The sequence below is a fragment of the Rhamphochromis sp. 'chilingali' genome, assembly GCF_963969265.1.
Source record: "Rhamphochromis sp. 'chilingali' genome assembly, chromosome: 1".
Taxonomy (NCBI): Eukaryota; Metazoa; Chordata; class Actinopteri; order Cichliformes; family Cichlidae; genus Rhamphochromis; species Rhamphochromis sp. 'chilingali'.
The window spans coordinates 46,041,617-46,069,274 of NC_137929.1; the positions used below are offsets into that span (position 1 = coordinate 46,041,617).

General features: G+C 43.4%; 1 protein-coding gene across 2 annotated transcripts in view; it reads right to left on the reverse strand.

Annotated features, from left to right (window-relative positions):
* The window catches only part of exoc6b (exocyst complex component 6B), a 132,101-nt gene that overhangs the window by 10,554 nt on the left and 93,889 nt on the right, over window positions 1-27,658 (reverse strand). The window lies entirely within an intron of this gene.

Genomic DNA, 27,658 nt, shown 5'->3' on the forward strand with positions numbered 1-27,658 from the left:
GGGGACTGTGGAGAAGGCAAACGAACTCAACAACTTCTTCAACAGATTTGACCAGCCCACAACCCCCCCCACCCTCACCCTCACCTTCACTACAGAGTCCAATCCCCACTCTCCTACCTCCCTCGCTTCCCCCCCTTCCTGACACCATGACACCCCCCTCCTCCAATCCCTCTCTCAGCAGCAAGACATCTCCCCCCCTCCCCTCCTCCCAAACATCTCCCAGTGTCACAGTGGATCAGGTCAGGAGGCAACTGAGGAAGCTTCGCCCCAGAAAGGCAGCAGGCCCAGACAAGGTGTGTCCTAGGATGCTAAAGGCGTGTGCTGCTGAACTTGGGGAGCCGCTACAACGAGTCTTCAACCTCAGTCTGCGACTGGGGAGAGTGCCCGCCCTATGGAAGACATCCTGCATCGTCCCGGTCCCCAAAAAGAACCGGCCCAATGAGCTGAATGACTTCCGACCGGTGGCACTGACGTCACATCTTATGAAGACTCTAGAGCGGCTCTTCCTCAACCTCCTCCGACCACAGGTACAACATGCCCAGGACCCACTACAGTTTGCATACAAGGCGGGTGTCGGAGTGGAGGATGCCATCCTGTACCTCCTACACAGAGCCCACTCACACCTGGATGGGGGAAAAGGCACGGTCAGGATCCTGTTTCTTGACTTTTCCAGTGCCTTTAATACCATCCGGCCCTGTATGCTTCAGGAAAAAATGAACAGGATGGAGGTGGACCCCTGCCTGGTGGCTTGGATCTCCGACTACCTCACCGACAGACCACAGTACGTCAGGCTGAAGGACATCACGTCTGACACAGTGGTCAGCAGCACAGGAGCACCACAGGGAACTGTGCTGTCCCCTCTTCTCTTCACCCTGTACACCTCTGACTTCGGCTACAACTCTGAATTATGCCACATTCAGAAGTTTGCAGACGACACGGCCATCATGGGGTGTATCTGGGATGATCAGGAAGAGGAGTACAGAAGTCTGGTGAGGAACTTTGTCGCATGGAGTCACACAAACCACCTGCAACTCAACACCTCAAAGACTAAGGAACTGGTTGTGGACTTCGGGAGGTCTAGAGCAGGTCCACTGCCGGTTCAGATAGAGGGGGAGGAGGTGGAGGTGGTCAACAAGTACAAGTACCTCGGGCTGTGGGTGGACAATAAACTGGACTGGTCATGCAACACAGAGCACCTGTATAAAAAAGCCCAAAGCCGACTGTACTTCCTCAGGAGGCTGAGGTCTTTTAACATCTGCAGGAAGCTCCTGAGGATGTTTTACCAGTCGGTGGTTGCTGGAGTACTTTTCTATGCTGTGGTGTGCTGGGGGAGCAGCACAGCAAAGAGGGACTCATCCAGGCTGGAGAAACTGATCAGGAGGGCTAGCTCTGTGGTCGGCATGAAGCTGGACACTCTGGTGACAGTGGCAGAGAAAAGGACATTAAAGAAACTGATGGACATTATGGACAATGCTGGGCATCCTCTGCACACGGCCATAAACAATCAGAAGAGTCTGTTCAGTGACAGGTTGCTTCTCCCCAAGACAAGAACTAACAGACTTAAAAACTCCTTTGTCCCACACGCCATCAGACTGTTTAACTCCTCTCTGGAGGGGAGAGGGAGGGGAAACAGGAGGACAAGGGAGGGGGGAACAACTAAGCTGTAGTGCCTCTTCACCTCACTGTGCAATACCTTTTGTGCAATACTTTTGTAAATAGTCAACAGTGCAATAGACTCAATACTTGAAATGTGCAATTCACTTGTATTTTTATTTTTTATTCCTATTTATTCTATTTATCCCCTTCGTATATTTTATTTATATTGTCTCTGTATTTATGTGTGTGTGTGTGTGTGTGTGTGTATATATATAATATTCTGTAACTCTGTAACTTCTGTCGTTGCTGTGCTTTTTTGGAAATCGAATTTCCCAGAGGAACCCACCCGAGGGATTAATAAAGTTCTCTCTTATCTCTTATCTTATCTTATTTGCTTTATTATTATTATTATTATTAAATTATAGTGAATTTTGTGAGCACAAATTGAAGTTTTGCTTTAACTTTAACATGCCTGGGTGTGCCACCGAGCTATTAAACAGCTATAAACTAACTGGATCAGGAGTTGCCCATCAGCAGGTACCAAGAAGTCATACCAGTCTGAACTAACCACCAAAACTGATTGTTTTAATATAAATGTTTATTCTCTTCCACAGCCTGTCAGATATATGATTTATCTGTTTTATTGATTAGCCTTTCTTTAAGTGTTCCCCTTTATTTTGTGCCATAGAACGTGAGACTTTATCAAAATATGAAGCACTTTGTCACTGTGCTTTGAAAATGCCATAAAAAAAGTTATTATTATTATTATTTCACGTCATATGTAAGTGAAAGTAGTCCTTGAAGCTGCATCTTTATCTGTATTTTTTTTAAAGGTCATGGCTTCTACTTGACTTCACCTCTTCAGAGTTATTCCTGAAAACAGGAAACATCCTAAATATTTTCTCAAATGGTTCAACCTGGCTTCGCAAGACAAGTGATTCCGTTGGACTCCCCCCCCCCCCCTTCCTTTCCTCCCTCCTTTGACCCCCTCCCAACGTCTCCTATCGCTGCTTTCTGCTCCTTTCCTTCCACCCTCTGGCCTTTTCACTTCTGCGTTCAGCTCTCTCTACTTTGTCCCCGAGTTCACCCTTGCACGGCCGAGGTTTGACCTGCTAATCCTCCCATATAAACAAACAAACACACACACACACACACACACACACACACACACACACACACACACACACACACACACACACACACACACACACAAGTGAGGGCGGTTAAAGCACAAATATTATTTGATGATTAGGTGCCGATACAAGTGTGTGCACAGTGTTCACATAAACTGTCTGAGTATTATATAATATTGTTTGTCAGGATGTTTCCATCTGCTTGTGTGCAGGAAGTTATTTGTGCACACGCACCTTGCTTTGTGTATGTATGTCTGCACTGCTTGTACGTCTGTATTTGTGGGGACCACATGCGCACTATTCTTCACTTTAACGCAGATGTTTGAACGCAAAAAAAAGCCTTTTAAAGTTATTGTTGAAGGTGTTGGAGGATGGGCTTTGTGCTCAAAGACACAGCACATCTGTACTTGTTTCTGAGGAACATACAAGGTAAAAGCATGTGGGATAAACACATACTTTAGCTGCCTGTTTACAGGAAGTAACGCCCCCCCACACACACACACAGCAAAGAAGACACACGCCACCATGCATCCATAGATGGATAAGCTGCTGGCTGAGATTCGTGAGATTTTCATTTTATCTGACAGCAAATCACTGTCTTCACTCTGCAATCATGCTCTGCGCATCAGTCTTCCTTTATCTCTTGCTTTCTTCTCCCACCCACTTTCTTTTTTTGTATCAGAGATAAAAGGAAAATAAACCTGCACAAAATTTCCCGTTAGGCATGAGGATTGCAGAGGACAAGAGAAAGAAAAAAGCAGTGAGGAGGACAAAGACTAGGAAGGAGAGAAGAACAGGACCACAGACCATACACAAGATCCCACATTGGTTAGCAAAGTCCCTTCAACCCTTCAAACTTTGAGTTCAGGGTTTTTACTGCAGCCATGCTGGTGTGTTTGAAACCTGACATGATGAGGGATCGACCTAAAAGCAATGACACTGTGGGCTAGTTGGCAAATGTATACTGTAAGGTAAAGACCCTCCCCAAGCCGCAGGTTTCTTCCTGTTAAAGGGGAGTTTTTCCTTCCTACTATCACCAACTGCTTGCTCATAGGGAGTCATCTTACTGTTGGGGTTTTCTCTCTTTTTTAGTGTCTTTTTCTTAAAATATAAAGCACCTTGAGGCAACTATAGTTGTTGTTATCTGGTGCTATAAAAGTAAAACTCAATCTTCATTTTTCAGTCTGCTAGTTTTCCACTCTTATTCTTTTAAATGCAACAGAAAAAATTAGTATGGGGAGCGTCACAGACAAGATGGAAAAAAACTGCTGCAAAAACAAACCTTTAGCTTCATCGTAACATTAACAGCTGTGTCTTTTTTTTGGGCAAAACATCTCATGTGAGGGAGGGCAGCATTTGGGTGCACACGTAAAATTACGGCTATTTGTCTTCAACTTTGGTACCTCAGGTGCTGATCTGAGTAAAATTAAGAGCAGTAATGTGGGACAAAAGGGATAAAAATTAAGAAAAGGGAGAAATCAGGGCAGCAGGGAAAGTTTATGAGTGAACCTCAGTTTGGATGACAAACTTTATTTATACGTCACTTTTCTTTGCAAATTTGCACCAAGGGGAAAAAAAAAAAAGTCTAACGCAAACATCGATTAGGGGGGTGACACAGGAGTGAGGAGTGGAGGGCACGAACAGTAGGAGAAGTTCAACAAGAAGGGAGGACAGCAGGAGGAGGAGGCAGATAAGACTGATGAAAATGGAAAAGAGACGGAGAAAGAAAAAAAAGTGTGTATGGGGGTGGGGGGGGGGGGGGGGGGGGGCGTGGGCTGTTCAAAAAACAAAAAAAACCAAAACCCAGCCACACGCGAGCCAGCAGGTCCTTCTCTCTCTCACTCACACACACACACACACACACACACACACACACACACCCCTGACCCTTGATTCACCCGAAACACACACACAGAAAACGGCAGGTCTCTCGCTTCACCTCTAGCTGAACTTCTCTCTCCGTCTCGCTCTCCCTCTCTCACCTCGCTGTGACCTCCCCCGCGCTATCGCTGCTGTCTCCTCACACACACACAGATTATTGCTTCCTCTTATTCTTCTGGGGGGTGGGCAGAATAACAGTGATGTGTTGCCCTCACATTTCTTGTTTGTTTTCTCTCATTTCTTCTCCGCTAATGGGCTTCTTTTACTTCTCGTAATCCCTCACCCACAAACCCCCTTCCCTCCCTCTTTCTCCACCCCTCCCCCTTTCTCTCTCTCTCTCTCTGTTTCTACAAACTCCATGCCCTCCATCCTTTCTTTCCCTCGTTATCCCTCCTTTTTCGTGTCCTCACCAGCTTTTGTCACTTCCATCTCTTTCATCCTCCTCATTTAACCCAACTTCCATTCTTCACCCACCTTTTTACTCTCCCCATCACTCTCCCTGTGTTCTCCTCCCCTTCTTTCAGCCCTCTCTACCTCCTCAAGCTTTTCACTTGCTACTTCAACTTCCTCACATCCATCCCCATCTTTTCCCTTCTCCCTTTCTCCCAAGTTAACTTGACCCATACACTCCCCCCTTTGCATCTTTCCTCGATTCCCCTCACCATCCGCAGATTTGTCTACGCTCCCCTCCTCCCCCTCCTCTTCTTTAGTGTTTAGCAGACTTGTTAATGGTTATTCCGGCTGCAGGCAGGATTTATTTGTTTGGGACCGTTGGGGAATTGCCGTGTTCCCGTTGCTAATGGCCAAACGTCAGGGTCACCCAGAATTCATCATGTTTACACTCACACACACACAGTTAGGTTGTGATTATGTAATGTTTCGGCTATGAAGAAAACAAATTTGTGACCCAGCGGTGTGAACTTAGTATCATTCATCTTTACACGGGAGAGGAAAATGAATAAAAATGCACCATATTGGATAATAAGTAACGCTTTCTAACTTTTCATCCCTTGCTCTTTAAGCTCCAGTGCTCTTACTCCCTCTCCCTGTACACTCGTCTCACAGCTCTATTAGCTCTCTGTGCCCCTCAAAATTTGACAGGCGAGAGGTCAAAGGTTGCTAAAAGCAGGGAAAGTGCACCAGGCTTTTATCAAGAAAATCAGCCCTTTTGGCACCGTCCATCTCCACAATCCAAATCTACCGCCTTCATCCGTCGTGCGTCAGTCACCCAATGTGAGATCACTCGTGTCTTTATTCCCAGTGAAGTGCTGTTAAAAGCAAGAGCGGCACTGTTGAGATCCCTGTTACAGGAATAAAGTGGAATTAGCATCCAGGCTGCACGTACAGTGCTGGGAAAAAGTATTTATTCTCTTCCAGATTTCATATCTCTTTGCATATTTGTCACACGTGTTTCAGATCAAACACATTTTAATAATCTACAAAGATAACCCAAGTAAATACAAGATGCAGTTTTTAAATGATGTTTACATTTATAAAGGAGAAATAGTTATCCAAACCTACTTGCTCTCTAAACCGAATGACTGGTTGTGCCACCCTTGGCAGCAAGAACAGCAATCAAGCATTTGTGATAACTGTTTTTTCCTTCGACTCATCACCGTGAGGAATTTTGGTCCACTCTTCATTCAATTCAGAGACATTGGAGGGTTTTTGAGCATGACTGTGATGTCAAACTTTAGTCTTGGACTAGGCCTCTCCTTCATTTGAATTGTTTGAGCCTTTCAGAGGTGGACTTGCTGGTGTGTTCCTCCTGCATAACCCAAGGTTAAACTATTAGTTTGTGTCTTTGAGCTTCAGGACAAAAACTAATAGTTGAACCTTTTTCTTGAGGATTGTCTGGTGCAGAACAGAATTCATGGTTTTCTCAAATACAGCACGTCATCCTGATTCAACAAAGCAGCCCCAGACCATCACAGTACCACCACCATGTTTGACTGTTGGTATGATGTTCAATCTGTGAAATGCTGCATTGGTTTTACATTAGAATTAAACTAGATTAGACTCAAATTTTCCAACAACTTGTTCACAGAATATTTGTCCAAAATTCTTTTGGATCATCAAGACGTTTTCTGGCAAATGTGAGAGGACCTGTGTTCTTTTTAAATAGCAGAGGTTTTCTCCCACGGACGCCATTTTTGCCCAGACTCTTTCTTATTGTTGAATTGTGAACGCTGACCTTATTTTGGTAGGTCAGTCACTTCTGGGAAGGTTCACCACTGCTCCACGTTTTCTCCATTTGTGGATAATTTCTCTCACTGTGGTTCATTGGAGGCCCAAAGCCTTAAAAATGGCTTTTGGTTTTTCTAGGTCATGGCATGATGTGTTGAGATCTTTTAGCGTGCTTCACTTTATCAGACAGGCTCTACTTAAGTAATTTCTTGATTCAACAGTTCGGGCAATAAGTAGGCCTGAGTGTGGCTAGTGAAATTAAACTAAGCTTTCCAAAACAATTTGATTATTAACAAACCAATTACGTTTTCACAGCACTATATAATCTCTCTCTCTTTTCTGCTTGTGGGAGAAAGTGAAAGATTTTTGTTATCTAACATTTTACTTTCAGCAGATTAAAAGGTCAAAGGTTAGCAAAGCAGAGAAAATGCTTCAAATTGTTCCAAGGCTAAATCGTTTCCTTTGACACCTGTCCATCACCAGCTTCATCGCTAAGTCCTCTTTTCACTTAAAAGTTCAAAGGTCACCATCAGCACACAAAGACCACCCCCACACCTGTCAGTTAGGTCTGTGCGTCCGGAGTATGTTTAAGGTCAGACAGAAGAGAAAAAGGAGGCGAGGACATGCTGGCTATTTGAGGCGGAAAATAATGAGGGAGCATCTCGACACCTGCCCGTCACGGTGGTCGTCCTGCCTGAGAAAGCAGTTTTTACCTTCAGCATGAAAAACAACGGCAGCTGTCTGTCATCCTTCAGCTCCTTGCTTTCTTCCTGACACAATCCATATTTTTGGCTTCCACTCTGCACCAGATTTTAGGGTTAAAGGTGAGATGTGGAGCAGAATTTGGAAGCGGTCCCACGGACCCCACAATCCGAGATGGTAGCAATGCACATGATCAGAAACCTTTGGGTTGACTGTTGGTGACGCTTGCACCGATCCTCATGTTCAATCTCTGGTTGTCTCTTGCTTTTGTCACTTAAGAAATACTCCCAAGTTAAGTGCCACTGTGTCTCCCTCTGAACTGCAGATTGTTATTCATGCAGTTATTGTAATCCATCGTTCATTTGTTTAAGCAAACTCACTAGAACGTTTGCAGGTTATTCAGAGCGTCGCTTCGAGGTTACTCTCGTGTCACACTGTTGCTAATTCCACAAGGTCATGTGATCAGGGTCTGCTGGCCGTGCAGCTACGAGGCTGAGAACTAAAGGAAGCAGAGCTTTTGCAGCAGCAGCCTCCAGACTCTTAAACTTTCTTCCTCTTCTAAATACAAACAAGCTCAAACCTCATCTTCTTAAACTTGCTTTTGTGTATTTTTTGTTATAATGATTTTACATTTAGCATTTTTATTATGAAGCACAATTCTTTATTGTGTCACGTGTGTGACCTTGCTAAGAGGAGAACAAATTCTTGCTTTTAGTGTTGTATTACTGGAATGTGCTCAAATCGGGAGTGATGTCACTCTCAGCTCCGGCATCCGACTTCCGGATATAAAGCAGCATTACCTGCATTAATAGGCCAGTTGTCCCTTTTAAGGTGAGAGTCATCGACCCCACCCTGTAATACCGTTGTGATGGCTCGTGTGACCCACATGGTGTGAATTGAGGTGTGGGTCATTACTGTGACAGGGGCTCAGCAATCTTTAGACATGAAGAAGCCTCCAGAATGAGAAATTAAATTCATGAACCTGAAAGAAGTCCCAGTCCAGGTGCCTTCGTACAAGTGTTTAACTCTTTACACCATGCACACAACATTTGACGACTTCCCCAGTAACGTTAATGACGTGTTTTGAGACCTCTGTATATATCAATAAAGAGATGGTTTGAAGAGCATTAGAATCGTTTCCAGGTTTTTCCAAGGGTACCTGAATAGGCAGAGACCCCCCCTCACCGTCTAGCACAAACCCATTAATTTTATTCTAGGCCTGAAATATGACAGGAACCACTTCAAGGGTTACTCCTAGTAGGCTGTTAAGGGTTAAAACCTTAAGACAACTCTTAGGCTGTTTTGTGAATGGATGGTTCATTAAATGTGAACATTTTAAAACGTGATTATTTACACTAAAAGAAACATACGTTTAGAGTTGTCATTTGTGCAGTGGGTTTATTAGTTTGGCAGACTTGAAATAAGCCTGCATATGACCCATAGATTGGGAGTCTGGCAGTTCTGCATTACAGCACTAAATGATCACATTTGTGAAGCCAATATGGCTGGAAGCCTTTTTTTTTTGTTCTTTTGCTCTAAAGTGAATAATGATCTATCATCAAAAACACATAAAAGGTTTTACATTCAAACCATGTAACAACAAACATACAAATATCCTGCCGTGGTTGGGTTTTTTTAGTCTGGAAATAATATACTTTCATTATCATTTCGGAGGAAAAATGCTTCTTCTGATTCGTCAGAGCCCAGGGTGATGTCCTTCATTTGGTTGTTTTGTCTGAAAAACAATCCTAAAGCCCCCAGAAGATTTCATTGAAATAATTTGAAACAGACAAAAGCAGCTGTGAGAAGCTGCAGGAAGAAAATCTATTGACGATTTTAGCACCAATGTCCCATGCAGTGTGAGAAAGTCCGCTTAGACACCAGCGTGCTCAATCTTATCTGCCACAGAGTCCCACTGACAATCTGCAGGAAAACCCTTAAGTCAGCTCTTGACTTCTGTAAGTAAGAAGTCAAAGGTCATATGCAGAGGTTATACTGACTAGCTACTATCACCTCCACTTTTACTTTTTTAAGTGCCAAACAGAAACTTCTTCCTCTTGGTTTCTTTTTTGTTGTCGTATTCAACCAACATTTGTTTCTAACTTCATGTCAGCATGTGAAAGGCCCTCCATCACTGCTTACACATAACCCCGTACCCTCCAGCTCGAACACTATCGCTCAATCTCGAGCTATGAATGGAATGAAGCACACTTGGATGTTTATCGCTTCGCAACAGGGAACTAATTTCACTTTCTTACTGCAGGGCCAGGAGTTAAATTAAAACCAAAAGCTTGTATCTTTGTACATCTGCCTGCTGCTTCGTTTCCACAGCCGCAGAACGCTGCTCCCAGTGACCACAACGCAGCACAACCTCCGCTGTGATACTGCTTCGCTGTGCGCACTGCACTTCATTTATCCACTGCAGGTCGACTGCTCGCCATGTGCACGAAGCAAAGTGCAGATAAAATCCTGATACGTTATCGCTCCCTGAGGGAAGCTATCTTATGCTTCCTCCACACGCACACAGAGACGCCAGAAGTGTGCAAGAGAAGCTTGCTCAAAAGCACTTTAATCATGCTAGATGTATGCCATACAGGAGAATTTGAATCTGACTGATATTCAGATAGAATATGGTTTAAATTTGCTCAGTGACCCATTCCTGGCTCTTGCCAGTAAATGAATAATAAACAGAAGCCGCAGCAAATGGATAAAATTGATTTTCTGACCTGCTTATTTTACAGAAGATTGATGTACACAAGTATATTTTTATCAGCCTGCTCATGTTAGCACACTTACAACACTCATATAAGTAAATGAATGCTTGGACTGGAAGCAGTCGATGACGACGAATATCAATCCATGAATTTTCCACTTTTCGGACACTAACCAAACTAGCAGCCAAGTGAGAAGCTGCAAGTGGGTTACTATTGGTAACCAGGGTTCTTACAGCTGGAGGCAAAATTAGATTTTTAAGATCTTCTTTTTTCATGTCACTCTGAATGAAATTTAACATCAACTGCACAATAATCAAAATTGAAGGGGAAAAAAAACGTCAGTGATTAGGGATTTGGATGCTAACTGCTTGGTTTCGTGGTTTGGTCGAGGCCCCGGATAAACATTAACACAAAGGAATTGTTGTTAACATCAACAACAAGTTGATTTGCAATGTTATGGGCTAATCTGCACTCCCTGATGTAGATCATATCATCCGAAATGCATGCAAATCAGGCTGGGTTCAGTGTCTAAAACTAATCACCGATTGTTGTTGTTTTAAACACTGACATAGAAACGGGTCACAAAGCACGATTGGTGCCTACGGTGAAAGGCAGTAAGCCTGTTCCCTTTATTGGAAAGAAATCTCTACAGTTACCTGTCATTTCATGCTGTTTGATGAACAAACATGGATATTTTCTTGAATTAATGAAATTCAACGGGAAAATCTTTATATCAACATTGGAAGGTGCAGGATGTGGGGCACCTTGAGGAAAACTTACTTCTTCACATACTACTCCCTGATACTGGTTTTAGTTGGGTGGAACGGCCCTAATCTACATTTTCCCATTTCGTCACTAGGAAGGCAGAAAGGAAACAGTGCATTGGCTCAGGGGATCCCAGTTGCAAAACATAATGAGTGATGATGGTTCAGCAAACCTGCTTGGTGATATTAATGCCAGGGGCTTTTGGGTAAACTATTTAAATTACTTTGAATGTCTCAGAATTTCTCAAGCCTTAAAAAAGCCTTTGTTTTTTAGGTTAATGAATTCAATGTTTAGGTTTTTCTTTTTTAAGGAGACACAAAAATTATTTTTACAATAATAAAAAAAATAAAAGAAACCACATGAATGATGCAACTGCTGTATTTGTGTCACAGAGTCACAAGTACTGGGAAAAATGTGACCAGAATTAAATGGTTTTAATTCACCATTAAACACGCTGTTTGTTCAGACAGCCGTTTCTTTTAGACCAGTTTCAGTAATGTTTTATATCCTTATACTCACTACAAAGACAAACACAGCAGTGGGTCATTTCCGGATATGATTTTGGCTCCTAAACATACTCTGATCTGTTGAGGATGACTGTGAAATGCAGTTTTTTGTTTCCTGGTCATGCTACAAGCTGCTTTTTTACTGCACAAGCCTTTACCAGTGACGAGAATCCTCTGAATGGACTCACTGTGCTTCCACTGCAGGGATAAAGGTCTGCTCAGGGGGATGGTACTTTCTGAAAGTTCAGAAGCATTAAACTCTGGGTGTGTGGCTTGCAATCGAGAACATTTCTTAGTGCTTGCAGCATTTCAGCCACTCACTGAATCATTTCCGTCATTAGCTGGTAAAAATAATGTTTACTTTAAGGTATATTACACAAATTGTTAACGTAAACAACCTTCTAGAATCATTATTGGGTCAGTGAGCCAGCAGGCTGGAGAAGGAGGGTGAGCAGGAGTGGTGGGGTGAGGTAAGGAATGAATGAACAAGAGGGATCTACGTTAGAGGAAACGAGGAATGGATGCATTGGGGGAAGCTTGGGGTTCAGTATCTTGCCCGAAGATACCACAAGAAATCACCAAGATTCAGATTGGTAGACAAACTGCTCTACTTCCTGAGGCTCAGCAGGCTGTGGCTCAGAGTATTAGGCTGATGGTCTTTGTTCTTGGGAGTAAAAGCAAAACCATGGCTGTGGAAAGCCAGCTACTGTTTAAAAAGGAAAACAAACAAAAAAACCTTTCATGCGCAGACAGCCAGTCAGTAAAGGGTTGCAGTTCAGACATGTCCTGATGTAATTTCAGACCAATGAACAGAAAACTACTGCAAAAGCACACAAAACACAGAAGAAGCTGAATAAAATGCAACAGAAGTGACAGAAATCGAGACAAGCAAAGGATTGCACCGAGACACTGATTATCCCCATGTTGATATTGTTCCTGCATCATCATCATGTTGGTCCAGGATCAACAACAACTGTCCAATCATAGTGTTGTGATGTCAGAGTTTCAATGTGGAGGAAAAAGAAAAGACATAAAAACTCTTCTGTAACAAATGGCAAGCATTTGAAGTGTTTATTAAAACCCTTGGCAGGCCCTGGGACCATTTTTGTACAATATACCTATATACAATATAATAACTATATTATCAATTTGTGTTTGCTGTTAGCCAAAATTGGGCTACTCACAGTTGTTTCCTAGTGGCAATTTTTAAAAGCATTAGCCAAGTTCTTGGATGCTAACTGAATGCTCAAACAGCTTGGTCATTTTCAATGCTGATCCTGGACCAGCATTATTAAGATGATGTAGGAAGGACACCAATATGGGGATATCATCGTGCCTGAGACATACTTGAAAGAAGTGTGATAATTCAAGCTAACGTGTGTTCTCTGATGTACATAAATGTTTGCTATTAGTTGTTTGCCCAAGCTGTCCCATCGCGTTATTGTCTCCCCTAAGTCACTTCTGTTGTGTTTTATGAGCTTTTTATGTTTTTTTGAATGTGCTTTTGGTGTTTGACCTACTTCCCTTTTGTTTTACTCAACTTGTGTTGCCTTTTGTGTGCTTTTGCAACTAATAAATTACACTTCTGAACTTGAAGTGCGTTTGACCTCCTCGGGCCACCAAGATGGGCAGGAGAAAGCAGAACTTCTGGAGGAAACCCACTGAAGCACAAGAAGAAGATGTCATGCATCTTCCTGCTTCCTGTAAGGCGACAGTGCTGCAGAGCTTTCTCAAGTTCAACAACACAATATAGCAAGAGGAATGGGAACACGTCTGCCAAATGAATTATGCTTCTGAACTCTGAGCTACCCTAAAAGAACGAGCTTTTCAGGATCCGTCCCCTCCTTCCTCTCATCTTTCATCTTGTCCTTGTCCCCACCTTTTCTCTCACCTATTCATCCTCCCTTGTTCTTCGTCAGGAGTGTTAGAGAAGTTGTGTGACCTGCTTTAAAAAAAAGTGAGAGGACTCGAATGGAATGACTGCTGGAGAAAAGGAAAAAAAAAAGAAACAAAAATGAGAAAAGAGTGCTGGTGGTTCAACCAGGGGTCTGCGCTGTCAATTAGACACTGCACAGACGGAGAGAGGGCGAGCGAGAGACATACATGGACAGAGACGAAGTGGGGAGAGAGAGCCAGAGAGAGAGAATGAGAGGAGGTAAATGAGAGGGACGAGAGAAAACTCAAAAAGAATGATTGGGGGAATATTACAGGACTGGTGGAGCAAGGGAAAGGAGGGAGAGCAGGAGGTCAGGCGGAGGGTAACTAGATGTTACGGAGGAGGAAGAACGAGTGAGTGAGAAACAGGGAGACGATAAACAAGTGCAGGCTGAAGTCAAGAGGGGCCTGCTGGGAGCTGCTCTGTGCGCTGATAAAGCAAATAAAGACAGAATACTCCAAAACAAACAGGCTAGAAAAACAGCAGCTTTTAGCTGCACTCTGAGCTCAGTTTAGATTCAGGCACTTTTTCAAAAAGGTCGATTCAAACTCAGCCACTTTCTTAAAATCAATTTGGGTCCACACACTTATTTTTAGAGGTTAATCCTGGGTCAGGAGTTCATGTGAGGTTTGTCCATTTATTAGACTTTGATAGAGTCTTGATACAACGCTGCACTGCAATTCCTTCACATTTTTCTATGCAGACCGAGTCCCTTTAAATGAATTTAATAACAAATTTTTACCATAGCTGCTCCAAAAGACAGCATGCATTTACCTGAGGGGAACTCTGTGTTGTAGCCTGACTAAAACACAGGCCCTTAACAGAAGATGGTCCTGGTCTGGTTAAAAGAAAACTTCAGAGAGATTTGCCTATGACAAGAATGTGATCTGCCCTCAATCTGGCCCAAAGACCAGGTGTATGCTGCAGGTTTGAGCTAAACGTCCTGTGTTAAGGTAAAACAATTGGAGTTCCTAGCATGCTACACGTAGATTTACCTGAAATATTAATCAAATAAATATAAATCAAATCACTCAATCAATCCGGTGTTTTTCACTTTACAAGGTGTAGTATCCAGGATAGTGGAGGGGGATGGTGGCGAGACATAGGAGACATCGTGTGTTTAAATAGTGTGATTTTCAATTATGAAGGTGGAATGCAGGTTGAATAGAGGCTATCTGACCAAATTCTCATAGGCTGCACAATTTCCAGAGTTACTGAACTCCACACGTTAGGTTATGGAATAAGGTTTCAACACTGACATGTAATCCACTGCAGCTCATCTACTCTTCCCTTATTGGTGCTTTAGATGTTGCAAATGTATCAAATAGTACATTTCAGTATTTTTGGTCTGATAATCATCTCACACGATCCATAGCAGCAGCTACACTCAAGCTGGATGTAACACCTCTTCTCTCATAATAAAGGAAGTTTAAGTTCAGGTGAAATTTCCTTTGGGCTGCTGCAGATATAGTGATTTTATGAATGATGAAATGAGATTACAATAAGTCATAAAACATATCTTCAGAGGATCTTAAAGAAAAAACCAAGAGGAGTAACATTTTTGAGAAAGGTTCACTAAATTTAGAAGAGCTCATGAAACCTCTTCATTTTAGTCAATTTACTAGATAGTTCTGTTGTTTTTGCTGTTATTCTTTATATTAGTCTCAACATTTCTTCATGTCCATAAAAGTTTCTTTAACCTGTTTCAGTTAACTTTAAAGCGTCGTCATTAAGGACAAAAGTATCTGGTAACATGGTGTTTTTAGTCTAAAAGTCTAGAAGCAGACAGTGAGGTAGGAAACAAAATGTTAAAAGTATAAAAATAAATAAATATATAAATCTGAGATATTTTAGTCAGCTGGAGCCGCTTCTCCCAAACTGTGAATAAGGAAACCTAAAGGTAAATCCGAAGATGTCCCGACCTCCAAAAAGCCACTGCTGGGTTAAACTGGAACACGTGACAAAGGCTTGCGAGCATGTGCATGCAATTAGTCAAATTTCGCCCCCGGACTAGTCTTCAAAAGATGATTTAACTGCTGTGAAAAATCTAATTTGCAGATCCAGGAAAATGAGACTTCACAGCATCGCTCTGCAGCTCTCCGAACCCTCCCCCCGAACAACAGGAAACAGTTGAAAGGTGAGAGCTGTTGGAGGGTTTTTCGGTTTGACCACAGAATGACCGCAGCCGCACTCTCTCACACACAGGAAGGGGTGTACATGTAGGTCATATCGGAGGAGACTGACGGAGAGGTCGGGACTGATAACGCAGAACAATGACCTGACCGGGTCACAGCGTGGCCACTGTATGTGCATATTAAAAACAAAATATATACAAAAGGCACTTCAGCGTGTGCGCGTCTGCATCTGTGACTGCGTGCGTGAAGCTATTTATCAAAGTCTGAGAGAGCTCATGGTGTGTTTGCGTTCATCAGAGTTTGAGCCACCTTGACTCGCCCCCCCCAATTTCTGACCGCTACTTGACCATTGGTCGGAAGTAGAGAGCCAGCGCTCCCCACCCCGTCCAATCAGGTCAGTGAATAGCCCCTGCTGCCGTGACCACCGCCTGACCTGCTGTCACGCCGATAAAGCTGGCCACAGACAGGACAGGAAGTTGAGACAGGGGCCGAGAAACACACGCTCATACACATACACACACTTAAGTGACCGTTCCCAGATAAATAACAGCTTACACTCGCGTCTGAGCAGCAGCCGCTTTTTGCTGCGTTATCTCGAGCACAACAGGATCGCAGGCTGCTTTATTATGGTCTGAACCTGTTGGAAGAGGGGAAGAGCAGAAATGTGTGTGAAGCAAAGAGGCAGGACAGGTGTATGCGGCAGACTTTAAGTGTTTGTGGAAAAGGAGAGAATTGTGTGAGAGACAGATCCATTAGATAAGCGTCTTTTTTTTGGGGGGGGGGGGGGGGGGGGGCTGACGGCAGATTCTCACCCCTCCCTGGCACCACTACTTATCCCGCTGACCTTATATTGCACTTATTGTGAACCGTGTGAATGCGTGCTTCTGTGTCTGAGACATCAGCCCCCATGATGCCCAGCAATCACGCTTTAAGGCAGAAATTTAGAGAAAGTGGAGGAAGAGCAGAAGCAGATGAGACCATCAGAGACGGAGAGAGTGAGAGGGAAATTACTCCTCACAACCGGTGGATAACCTAAAGGTTTGGCACTAAAGTAGGAAGACTGTAAGCACCAACTCATTTTGCCTTTAACTGCTATCCATATTGCATGCAACATTTTTTTAAATCACTCGAAAGTAGAGCTGCAGTCATATTTTGCATTTTCTCTCTTTTTTTTTTCTTTAGTTGTTTTCATGCCAAAGGTGATTTAATCCCCATAGATTTGAAGGCTTGGAAACTAGTGAAAATAACTTTGTGTAACTAGAGATCCAGCTTTTACAGAGATCTTCCACCAACCCCCAAAGGTTTTAAGAAAACAAAACAAAAAATTAAGGTTTCAAAAAGGAGTCCAGAACCACAGAATCATGTTTACAGCATTAAAAACCACATAACCTGCTTATCAAGTTAATATTTCCACAACAAAAAGTCAGCAGATTAAGTTTTAACTTCATAAGATCAGTGACACAAAACATGGGCGAAACATAGGACAAGGTTTCCGCAAGAAAACCAGGACGAGCTTGCGTGGTTACACGGCAAGTCTCTCAAGCTGTTGGCCATCATCACGGAGGACTATTTGCTGTGTTTGAGAGTTTTTAGAGGGCTAACAAAAGCAACGTTTCAGAGCATCCCCCCCCCCCCCCCGTTTCCACACCCAAGTTTGCACGCATGGATGTCCACTACCAGCAAATGTGTTGCTGCATTTTGTGCAAACTGCTCGCATCCCTGTTTTTGTTTGTGTGTCGGCCTCTGCACGCTCGTTCTTCCAAAAGATCGGCAGGCGAGCATTTAGATGTCCGTCTGCTGCTCATCCTCTCTTCGGCCCCTTTCTTCTCCGCTCATCCCGCTCTTTCACCCCTCTCCACTCCTCTATTCATCCCCCCTTCTGTGACCGGTCAAACGGATGAAGAGAAGTGTCAGCCTCCCGATGAGAGAGAGAGAGGGAGCGAGGTAGAGAGACAGGGGGAGAGACCAGTGGAGAGAGAGACCACCCTGTCCGTCCGTTCGACTCGCCGTATCACTTTCACCTGACTGCACTCTTTCACTTGCAATCCCTCGCTTTTTTGCTCCATTCCATCAACTTTTTTTTTTCTTCACACATTCATGTCTCGTTTTGTCACTCGGTGAGTTCAGAATCGGGCCAGAATGCTTTCTCTCTTTTCCACTTCCATCTCCTCCCGTCATCTTCCTTTGGACTCATTCATCTCCTCCTCATCGAGTCTTGCGCATCAACTTTCCCCCTCATTTCCGCCTTTCTGTTAAGATTTTTGTACTTTCGCCATCTCTGCCTTTTCTCCCACCACCCCTTACATTCATCTTCCTTACGTGCTCGTCCTCTCCTCTTTCCCCATCCTTCTGAGTCTGGTGAGGAGTTGAAAGGTCAGAGGTGAACCTGTTGCATGTGCGGTCATTGCTGCTCAACCCTAACTAACACACACACACACACACACACACACACGGTTCACCCTGGTCTTGTCAGCAGTCCCTTTCCTGACTCTGACCTGTCTCACACACACACACACACACACACACACACACACACACACACACACACTCCTAAAAACACACACACACACGCCCATGTTGCAGCTGTCCCAGCGTGACCACAGTTCTTAGGAATGTGATGGTAGCAGATTTTTCTGTCTCCTTCCACTCCTCTGACCTCGTCTATCTCTTCCTGTCCTCATCCTCACCTCTGTCCTACCCTTCTCTTAATCCTTCACTTTCTCTTTACCTTTTGCCTCACGTCGCCCTCCCCGGCATCTTTCTCTTGTGTGAAAACATCGCAAAGAGTGAAGAGAGGTCACCAAATAAGCAAGCCTCAGCATACGACCTGGTAAAACGTTGCAATAAACGGGTAAACGAGGTCAACAGCTCAAACGGAGTTTGAGGTAGGAAAGCGTTGTGTTCATATGGAGTCTTGCTTTTCAGTTTCCAGCCAATGAAGGTTGTCAAAGCAGTAAGCACAAACATTAAAAAGCAAATGGGAACAAAACGGCAGAACATAAAGCAGCTTCAGGGATGTCTAGTTCCCGTGCACTAGTAGGTCTTTCTTTCCTTTCTACGGTTTCTGTTTACATTAAATTTACAGCATATAAAATTAACATTTCATATATGATATGTTAAATCTTGTTCCTGACTAAACTAAGTCTTTTTAGTTTCATTCATTATTTTTGTATTTATTTTGTTCTGAATTTGAGTTTCAGTAAGTTTTTATGATTTAAAACTGTCTTTAATTTCTTATCATCAGGATTATTATTGTGATCAACAATATTTTTGCTCTTTATTGCTGTCATTAATTACAATCATCCTTATAACCATCATATCATCATCATCATTATCATCAGCAGCAGCAGCATCAGGATGAAACAGTGGTCAAAAATTTCCAGAATTACAATCACCAATATTATTATTAGTGGTAGTTGTTTTAGGATTATAAGCACATTTTAACATTACAGAACTATTACAAACAAACAACACCTCGGTTCAAAGTTCAAAGTGACATGAAACAAAAATATTTAATAAAAGATTTCAGCGTGTCCTGCTTTTCTTGTTGCATCTGCAGCTCCTGTCCTGTTGTTGCTTTGCTAAAAATAACATTTAGAAAATAAAACTGAAAAAAAAAAAAAAAAACAATTTATTTCAGTTAAATTGTGTTTTTCCTAAATATAAAACTGAACTAAAACTAAGAAAGAAAAAAGAAGACTCATCTACCCACCCATCCATCTATCTATATATCCACCTTCATTACTATATCTATCAGCCTACCTACCAACTCACCTACTCAGCGCATAACAATGTAAGAAAACCCCTGCTTTTGCTCTTTCTACCTTACTTGCTCTACCTCAGAACATTTACTTAACCCTCCCTATTTCACCAACATCATGCGCTCCTTTCCTTCTCTCTCATTCTTCCCCATATGGGTGTAGTTTTCAGGTCAACTTGGCTAAAGACAGACTGTGGATCAAACTTCGAGAAATAAATCACACTGACATATTACAGGCTTAGCAGTAGCTAAAATGAAAATTCATTTATCCCCGTCTCGAGGACTGAAGTAAAAACTTTGCCAAAACTAAGGAGAAACCTGATATGATCAACACAAAGTTTCGGGTTAACGATGTGAGCATAAACAAAGTTACTAAGACAATATGGTTGTGAGGGATTATTTCCTGCAGGAGCGTATCACGTTTGAAAGGAAGCGGGGAGCGTTAAGTAGCATGTGCACTCCAGTGGGGAACAGTGAGTCGACAAACAAACTGTGGTGGAATCAAGTGAAGGCTTCCTGCCGTGTTGATGGACGACCTTGTTCTGTACAAGTTGTTTTTCTTACTGATACAACAGGCCTGAATGAGAGCCAAGAGCTTTTCTCCGAGGAAGAAACAAACCCTCGTTTTTTGAAACGTCGTGAAATTTAATCCACTACGTGAGGTTATCGTCATGTAGTCGTCCCATGAATAAAAGCTTAATCAGGGTTATTTTGCAAGTCTCCAACTTCTGATCTGGGATAAACAGCGTATGCATTTATAACGTGAGTCAAGCCAGGCTTGGTTTAGTTATCTGTTTTTAAAAGAAACAAAAACTTAGTTTAGCAAACTTTTGCTTAATTTAAAGTTAAAGCGCACATTTAAAGGAAAGGATGCTTTGTTTTTCTTCAATGTGACGTTATTAGACACTTCAAATCCAAACTTTGAAAAAAAGATGGGTAAAAGAAAACAAGACAGAGGAAAGCAAAACCCAAAAAGTAAGATGAATACAAACAGCTTCATGTATCCGAGATATGAGGTCATGAGGTAAAGCTGCAGCATTAACGTCATTTGCAGTTTGTGTTTTTTTGGAAATGAAAGTCTCTGAGGACTTTCACAGTTAATTGGCCTACACAGTTAATTTCATACTGTTATCATTCGCTATCATCTTTAATGGCTTTAACCTTCAGGAAAGAAACTTAATGACAGCAGAAATTACAAGGACTGCCCCGGGGGTATGAGGTGACAGAGTTCCTAAAACTGTTAAGACGATCAAAATAGCAAGTTCAGAAAAATAATAGAACTTCTGATACATTCAGCTTGTGTTTTCCATATCTTCGTTTCTTTCCATCACTCCTTCCCTTTTTCCAAACTTCTCTCCCGTCTCCCTCCCACTGCTCTGTCAGTCTGGGTTAGGAGGAGGTGAGATGGAGGTTTCCTCTCCCACTGGGCCTCATTGCCTCCCTTAGCTTGTGTACTGCCTCCACATACACACACAGAGGGGGAGAATCTGCTATCCTGTCACTGGATAATCGCTACTGGCCACGCCAGTCAATCTACGCACACACAAAGTTGGGATAAGGGGAGCAGTCGTCATGCTGTGACATGTTGCTTTTGGAGAGTGAGGGGGGAAGCCTCGTGAGGTAATGCTCGGGATGGACGCGAGCGTCAGACACAGGGCAGACGGCACTGAAAGTCTGCACGACTGTGTGTGTGCTTAGAAAGGGAACTGGGTGATATGTTGACCGCTGAAATACAGCACGTGAAGTGGTGAATTGGCGGACGGAGAGACGGAATAATTTAAGGAAGACGGTGACAAGTACAACGGAAAGAACTACAAGTTGGGGTAGGAGTGAGAAGGACAGCGACAGGGAATGAAGTTAAAGGGAATGAAAAGGTGCCAGTAAGTGAAGCACAGAGCAGAAACAAAGAACATCGAAGTGAGAATTCAAATTTTTAGTTAGTAGTTTTAGTTAGTCGTCTCCTGTGTTGTGTGATTAATGTCTGCTTTTTCTTATTTTGCCCCAGCTGTTTTCTCCGGATTACTCTCCAGTTTGTTTAAAAACCTTAGTTTGCCCTAATGCTGCACATTTTGCTGTTTTCACCAAATAAAAATTTGCTGTTGTTTATTCACTCTAACATCCGAGTCTGTATTTTGGGTTTGCATTCCACTTACATGTGGAAATATAATGTTGAATGTTGGACTCTCATATGAAACATGACCATTGGACCTCTAAACTGGAGAAACCAAGCAGCAGAGCATGAACTCATCTGCACCTAAAGGTTAAAGGTTACTCGTTCAAGGGTGTCAATGTTCTGGCTCACTGTGAACAACCATCACTGAACAGAGGGGGTGGTACGACACGAACTGTTTGCCACCTACAATCCACTTTGGAGATCCTTTCTCAGGTGCCTTAACCCCCACTCACATTTTGCGTCAGGTGACCTCAATAGGTCGCATAATAAAGTGAGGCAAAGTCAGTTGTTTCACTACGAAACCGCCTTTTTTCGAACCTTGGCTCATGCGATCAGGCACAAGATTAATAGCGGGTCAGCTACCTTCTAGGGGACAATCCCCACTAGTGTTTAAATATCTGGGACTCTCCACCTTTTTCTTTTAGAACTAAAGAAGCCTCTCGGTTGAAAAGTCTTCACAGAAGTCCAGTCTTTTCCAAACTCTTAAAAACACATTAACAACGTTTCAAATCTCTGTGAGGCAAAACCTTAATAGGGTCACAATCAGGGAAGACCCACCTCCTTTTAAACGTTTTGGGAGGGGGAGCCAATCAGCAGAAAGCTGACTTAAAAGGAGACAGAGGATGAACTTAAGGCCCAATTATTAAACAAATATGGATGATTTAGAACTGGGAATCATGCAACACTACATTAGTCGAATCCTAAAATAAAAATATGGAGTTGGTCAACTTTCAACTGCACAGGGCAGTGCAGTTGAAAGTTGCACTGCCCTGTGCCCCCCCCATCGGCAGCTGACCTGGGTAAGCAGTTAAAAAAAAAAATGGATGGACAGATGGTTTAAAAGGAAAAAAAACAAAAGGGGAAAGAAATGACATTTTATTTTTTAAGGAGATGAATGGGTGGAATTTGACTGTCTGTGGTCAACCGAAGGAATGAAACCAATCACACACACACAGACGGGAGAGGGCTGAAGGTGGAAGAATGCATGCCTGGCGTATGAACGAGTGGAGAAGGGGATGAGTGGAACTCCACTGTTGCAAGCGTTTTTTTGGGGGGAAGCCACACCGCAACACAAACACACACCAGAGGGCCAGCCAAAGGTTTGAAGCAACCACAGACTTCTGAATGTTCTAAATATAGGAGGATTGATAGGATCTGTGGAAAAGTACAACCTGGGGATTGAATACACACACCAACACAATCAGCCTCCTACGCTCAACAAATTATTTAGCAATCATAGGGAAGAGGAGAAAGCTGCTGACAACTTAGATAAGCTTGTTGTTACAGTGAATCAGCCTTTTTCTAGACAGCCTTGAGTAGTGTGCCATGAAAATGTGAATTCTGGCTGGTGTGACACTGCCCTTTTTTTCCCTTTTCTTTTTTTTTTGGTGATTTTGCAGCTAAAAGCATGAACTTGTCTTGTTTGGAGCCTGCAGTGGTTTCACTGTGGGACTCAAAGTTGGCAAATTCTGAATACTAAAAGTGACAGTTTCTTTCTTTGTTTAAGTTAATTTGATGCATAGCTGCTTAAAGAAGGCAATGCACCCAACACAAATCAACCTTATCAACCCAAATCTTTGGGAAAACTCCACCACTGCCTTGTCCCAGGTCCAGGATGAGAGAGTAGGACGGTTGGGCATGGGACCAACAACCGCACTCTATAAACAGCTAACTGCTACAGAAGCATCGATGACAAACTCACAGCGAAGCGCTGGCAGGCAGCAGTGGATGGCCTACGCTCCAGGGGGAGGCTAAGGGCCTAACTAACGTCATTGTGTCCAACTTTGCATGTACACTAGCAGCTGCAGGATCACACAAACATCAGGGTTTTGCCAGAAGCGGGGGGTAGAAATCACCATCTTTGTGGCTGAAATATCAAAGTTTCAAGAGACATCTACAGAGGGCGGATTGTCGATATATTGGGCAAAGGGTGTTGAATATGGAAGAGCCAGGCAAGAGGAAGACCACAGAGAAAATTCATGGATGTAGTGCAGGAAAACATGCAGAGGGTTGGAGTGACCTGGGAGTATAGCAGGGATAGGGAGGGATGGAGTCAGATGACCCGATTTTGTGACCTCTAAAGGGAGCAGCAGGAAGAAGAAGAAGAAAAGGACGAACACACTTACAGGAGCTTTCAGACATATGAAAATGCACAAAAAAGTTTAGGACCTATGTAATCCTTTTCTCAAGCTGTCAAATGGGCAGAGTCTTTGCCAGGTCAATTTTGGAACCCTGGGTCTTATGTTTGAATTTGCACTGTATAAAGAATAGAAAAACTTTACTTTTCTCATGTTTCTCTCTTCATTTTGTCACAATAAAAAAAGGACGTATTTCTGACCAAACACAACTCGAGACCTCCTGCCTTCAGGAATCAGTAAGGATACAGTTTAATTTTGGGGGGTATTGACTGAAATGTGCCTGCAGCACTGACTATTGAAAAATCCCAAATGCTTATTACTGATTTATTTAAAAAAGGGCCAGCTGAAAACACTTGATAGAGCATATAAGATTATTGCTTCCAGCTAAATTTTGACAGTCGACAGCACCTTGACAGGGATCCTCCTTCTTCCTTCTTCTCTGATCGGACAAAAAGTTTATACATGTACGTCTATTATATCTTTACATGGAGACTTGTAAGTCTTTTGTCCCACATGGCCTTTTCCCCCCAATCCTCACAGTGGCTATCTGCTCCAAAATGCAGATACTGAGTTAAAAACAGGCTGTACTTTTAAGAAAATGCTTAATGGTGTTAAAAAAAACTTTTTTGCAGGTATGACATATGTCTGAGCTGCCCGTATACATCGATTGTACGCGCTCGGTGTGTGTGTGTGTGTGTCCATCCAAGTATCTAAAAGTGCATAAGTGTGTGTGTCCTGGGGGAACTCCTGTCTCAGCCCTGTCCCAGGACCCAGGATCCTTCCAGAACACCGGGACCCGACCACCCAACAAACGGACCCGTCAGCGTGATTTATCGGCCATTCAAAAATCAGGTCACACACACAAACACACACGGACATATTGCACAAAGACCCGCACACACTCACAGAGCGCCAACATACGAAAGTCGACACAGGAAAATGAAAAATCGACCCTCGCACAAACACACAAGAAAAGATGCGCTCGGGCAGATGTGTACGCACCGACGTCACGTATGAAAGCTCGTTCAGAGCTTTGGGGGGGAAAGGAATGCTCTTTCTTTTGATATAAGAAGAATGGTGAGGAAAAACAAAGGAGGAGAGAGATATAAAAGAGCGAAGGAGCTGAATAACGCTAAAAGAGTCGACTGATTCTGATCACTGACAAAGGAGGAGGAGGAGGAGGATGGAGCTGAAGGAAGAGGACGAGGTAGCGGGCAGTGGGAGCAAAATGGGGAAAGAGCGGAGGAGAGAAGAGAGAAGAAGGAGGGGGGTAGCTGAAGTAAACATCAATGCCGGATGAATGCAATTTTTTCTTTTCTCATTCTCCCCATCTTCCCCCCTTCCTTCTCCTCCTCCGAGCGAGAGGACAAGAGGCACTGCATCATCCCGACAGGCGGAGAAAGAGAAGAGAGGGAGAGAGAAAGAGGGATTGTGACGGAGGGATAAAGGGCTATCCGTCTCTGTCTGTCACCTCATTCATCGTCCCCTGCTCCATCCTGCCGGCCCATCCGTCATCCGCTGTCACACACACACACACACACACACACACACACACACACACACACACACACACACACACACACACACAAAAATACAAACACACACTTTCCACCAACTTTCACACACTCAACAACAACAAACACACATCAAAGGCGAGCACAAACTTTGACTCCCTCTCCGCCCTGTTTCACACATTCACTGGACTGACACACACACACACTTTCACAGCAACTATGACAAACACGCAGCAGCCAGAAAAGCCACACACAAACGTTTTAGTCGGGCTCTCCGCCCCGTTTCACACATTCAGCGATGACACAGACACACAAACGGCGCTTCAGTTTCACACACTCGGCGGCAACTCACGAACGCGCCAGAGCCTCGGAAACGGCGACGGCAAACACAAGTTTGCGTGCTCTCGCGCACGTACGTGGGCGCCGGCTTGCCAAATGCTTTTTTCGCAAAGTTAATATGTGACATCGACACACACACCCACACACACAACTTCGCCTAGCGTCCTGGATTCTCATCGGGGTTGTCCAGTTCTGTCCCCCGCTCTGTTTTTCCCAGGATCCAAAAACAAGACGCCCACAGCACACAATCGGGCCGCTTCCTGTACTCTACTGTTTCTCAGCATCCGGCTCGCGGACCCACTTTATTGCCACAGGGCGCAATATGAAGGCCGCTTCAGCGACGTGTGTTAGAAAGTCAGAAACTGGGCAAAAGAGACAACACGGGACACGTCACTAATGCTAAAACCAGCCCTAAACACTGGCCTTGATCCTGACAGCTTTATTGTGTGTTCCAACTTCTCATATACACAAACTGAGGCTGAAGTTGTTTTTTTGTGGTGTTTCTGGTGCTTTAGGCCTTTTACCGCCTGTGTCTTACCTGCAACAACTGGTTTTAACTGTTATTTCAGCTGCTGCTCTTTCTGATCATTCATTTGTGGGTTTTCAGCAGGGATCTCTGTGAGGTAAACCCAGTCAAAATGTGGGACACTGTCTATAGATGTGGTCGATATAAATATGTAAAAATGCTGCAGATTCCCAGATGAAGCAGAAACCCGTGTCTGCACCCATTCACTTACACACTGATGGCAGCAGATCACAAGTCAGCACCTCTCAGGGGCAGTTCTGGTTGTGGTGAAGTTGAATGTTTTTGTTGCTTTTGCAGCGTAATCAGAGAAATGTTATATGCAACTTCATGCATCAATCAACTACAACACTCAGGTAAGCAGAATAAAGCTCACTATCTTCTTACACTTGTTGCAATGTTCTTCTGAGAGACTGCTGTGAGAAACCAAATCACTTCCAAACTGTTCAAAAGAACACACGAAAAAGGTGTTGGTGATTTTTTGCACATGTCGAGGAGCGTGTCAGGCTACATTTCACTGTGTGTTATACTTGTATAACTATGCATGTGACAAATAAAGAACCTTGAACCTTGACTAGACATTCATTCAAGTCCACTGATCCCAATCAGAGCCAGTATGGATAGACGCGGATCCACGAAGCTCCCGCCGCACGACACCCAAAGGATGTGTGTGTAAAAGACTTCAGTGGCAAGGACTCCCAGAGGCCCTGAATGCAGGCCCAGACTGAACAATTTAGCAGAACAAAGGCAAACCTACACAATGTTAAACAGGTTATTTCAATTCAATTCAGTTTTATTTATATAGCACCAGATCACAGCAACAGTCACCGCAAGGTGACTTATGTTGTATGGTGGAAACTCTTCAGTAATAGAAAGAAAAGCTAATCAATTAGGAGTTGAGCAAGCACTTGGAGACAGTGGGAAGGAAAAACTATTTCCACAGGAAGAAACCTCTGGCAGAACCAGGCTTAGGAAGGCGAAGCCATCCCCCTCGACCAGTTGGAGGTGGATGATTTATGATGTGTCTGATTTAAATCTTTGGTTGCATTCATGAAAATCTGTTAACCTCAGTTTTGTTTTGCTTTTTTGTTTTTGTGTGTGTGTGTGTGTGTGTGTGTGTGTGTGTGTGTGGGGGGGGGGGGGGGGGGGGGGGGGGGGGGGGCAACGGAAGTTTAATTTTTACACTCTACAAAAGTGAGACGAACTTTTAATGTTTTTCTTTTAAAGCAAATCGATGAATAGCACACTGTGGAGCATCTCCATCATTTTGATGTAGAGAGATCATTACGGGAGATCTTCAAAGAGGTTAGAGGTTAAGTTAAAGACCCAAAACAATTATAGACAGAAACCCAACAATCCACTGGTCTCCAGTGAGCGAGCATTCGGCGACAGCGGGGACATAAAGAGTAAACAGGAGGAATCTTCAGATCAGGGTCTTTGCAGATAAGATGCTTGAACCTTTCACCACAGTAAAGCATCAGTTGTTCGTTACAACATTCAGGTTTCCCGTTTTTTCTCTCGAAACATCGTCACTTCCTCGCAATGAATGTGTGAGGAATTTGATGAGAGATAAGGCAGCAGTAGAGATATGTTAGATGTTAGAAACTTCCAGATAAACACAGTAAGTAAACAAAAGGGTGGAGAAAGCAAGGACGA